This window comes from Gavialis gangeticus, unplaced genomic scaffold, assembly GCF_001723915.1.
Source record: "Gavialis gangeticus isolate Ggan-Ray unplaced genomic scaffold, GavGan_comp1, whole genome shotgun sequence".
NCBI lineage: Eukaryota > Metazoa > Chordata > Crocodylia > Gavialidae > Gavialis > Gavialis gangeticus.
The window spans coordinates 31,248,258-31,251,356 of NW_017729024.1; positions in this window are offsets into that span (position 1 = coordinate 31,248,258).

Below are 3,099 nucleotides of genomic sequence, written 5' to 3' on the forward strand. Positions count from 1 at the left end.
GTTGGGCGGGGGGGGGGAGTTTGGCTTTCTTTTCCTCATGCATTTAAAATATTAACTAAATTGATACTTCCGTACTTTGAAAATTATAAGTGTGTGTGTGTGTGTGTATATACACACATTTAAAGAAATGCAAAAATATGGCTTAGATAAAAATGCAGAGATGCCAAGGAATATCTAAAATAAAACAGATTCAATAGTAGTTTCCTTTTAAATTAGTTTATTCACCTGGGTTTTAGTTCCACCAGCTTAAACTAGCTCTGAACTCCACATCTAAGATGTGGACCAGCCACAAGCACAAACAGACCATATGATTTTAACTTATATTTTTGGCATGGGCAATAGCCCAGCTCCACGTGATCTCATTCAGTGACTAGCCTCATACAGACAGAAAAATACATAGGCCCTAAACTGTTCCTCAACTATGTAAGTCATCAAAGCTATTTTAAAATCAATTTGATGTTTGACAAAGAGCCAGTGTAGCTCCCTGAAGATTAGTGTGACATGCTGAGGCTGCTTACTTTGAGTTAAAATTCTGACAGCAGCATTTTGCACATGGTAGAGACTATGCAGCATTTTCTCAGAAAAGCCATAAAGTAAAACAGTACAATACTCTATCTTACAGATCACAAATATGTGCACTACATCAGGCTGTGATAATAGTGTTGGCTAAATTCCTGCTGTGTTCTGTGAGTGACAAATCAGGCAGGTAGACAGAGCCTATAGCACAATCTTGCCCCAATTTTAAACACCAAAAAGAGCAATCAGCTCAGATTCAGCAAATTATTGATATCAGGAGTCTTCATACAGTGTGTAGAGGTAAGGAGCAAGAAAATTAAGAATCATTCTCAGTACTGATTTTACCCAAATCTTTTCTGGGTGTTCTTAATGGATTGGGGCTTGGATAAGTATAGTGCCAAGCTGGTAAAACCTTATTTTTTCCTCAATGAACATTGTGGGCAGGGTGATGCCATGACGATTCTATAGCAGGATGGAGCAATGTAGTCGTAGTGTCTTTTGGGCCAGCTGCTAGGTCATTTGGTAATAGGAAAGAATCACAGAAAGGGCTTATAAAGCCAACTGAGGGTTGTTATTAGAACAAGGAAAAGAGAGTATTATTGCTATTACTCTGTGCCCCCCTGCTTTAATGTAGAAGTTCCTGCACTACTTCTACTTAGGAGCAGTTTAGAGCTTCCTTCCTGCCTTGTTCTGTGCCAGCTTTAAATGAACAATACAAGATCCACACTGTTATTTTCAACCCTCACCGGCTCTTAGACTTTTCTGCAGTTAAAGGGGCCTCAAAATCATTTTGCACCTTTGACCAGGGAGAAGTCTGAGAGATTGAGTGTTTAGAAACTGAAAGGTCACAATCTTGGACTGGCTAACAACATGTGAAATAAATAAGAGAAGGGCAGCACAAGAAAAATCATCTCTATTACACTGAGGTAAATACTAGAGAGATGTTTCTATGATGTTTTAAAAGGAATTCAGGTTCTAAAGAAGTTGAATTTCACGAACATGCATGCAGTAGTTTTTGCTGGCACTGATGAACTCTTCTGATTTGCACCTGTTAAGTATCTAGACAATAAAGTTTAAAAATGTTCCAAAATATTGTGTGCTACACTCTTTCTCTCTCTCTCTCTCTCTCTCTATATATATATATATATACACGCGCACACACACACACTCACACACACACACACGCACACTTTGGAGGAAATAATGAGCTTCTTGCAAATATTCCAGAAGCCAAAAAAACCCAGAGGCTGCAGATGATTTGTCCACTCACCATACATTCCAGGAGGGTCCTTTAATCAAGTGCATTAAAAGCTGCTGACAGATTCAGACTGATATTGAGTCAGAGATAATGGAATATGCTCAATGTCTGAGTTCTGAGAGTTCAGTTCAGAAATTTCCAGACTGATTTGCTTAATCACACAAGTCCATTTTTAAAGAGCTTTAATTTTCCTTCTGCCTTTTTTTTTCATATTTAGAAATTCAGATATTCTTGGGCTCTAAAGCTTTACGATACATATTCATATGACAGCTCTGAACATTATGATGGCTTGTTCAGAATATGAAAAATGCAGTTTTGAGAGTGAATGATCAATGTTATTCAGAAAATGGCTTGAAGGCATTATTCTAGGCTGACATAGCATAATCATCATCCTGGCAAAGAGACAGCGCTGGTTAATAGCCACAGCTAGTCTTTCCAGTTCTTTTTAGCATTAGGAAACAAAATAGTGGGAGACTAACTGAACTGGAGTAAAGACCCAGAAGGCTGGGGCAAATAGCAGGAAAAAGTGATCAGCAAATCCATCAACTATGTAAACAAATAGAGGCAGAACCAAATATCAGAATCACTTCAAGACTTTTAAGCATTTCAAGACTTTCCATTGTGTAAGAAGATGGAGGTAAATGTCATGTGAAGTCAAGCCATTTCATAAATGATGTGAAGTGTTTTGACAATAAAATTGTGTCAGTGTCGACATGAAAGATGAAGTCTTTTAGTACCAAGTAGCATGCATAAGAATAAAATCTGATCATTCTTATCTGAATCCCCAAGGACTTCAGAGGGTTTGTTATGGATGGTAAAAGGTAATGGAATATGAAGTAATTAATATTCACAATTACCCAAGGGCACGTGGGGATTATTTTACAATGAAAATAATCATGATCTATGAAAAAATGTAGTCATGTGAAACATAACAGACAAAGGAAGAGCATAATTAAGTGACAGTTTGGAGTGAAAACATTTATCAGTAAAAAATGTGTTATTTGTCTAGTCATAGGCACTGTCATACTGGTCTGAATGGTGATGAAATATGAGAATGAAAGCTCAGGGTTCTGCTGTGTTCCCCCTCAAAAACTCAGGGGACAAGCATGTTGAATTATTGCAGATGAAATCTTGCTCTGCTTTCTCTTATGTGTCATGGTGTCCCCCTTGAGTATTCTTCCCAGAGGCAAGTAATATTATGGACACTCCTGACAATGTATTTTCGTGGAGAGCTGCTTTGTGACAGAGATCACTGGAATGGCCTGATGGCAATACTGAGGTGAGATCTCCTAGTTCATAAGTCCTTTTTGTATGGCGGTTCTGGA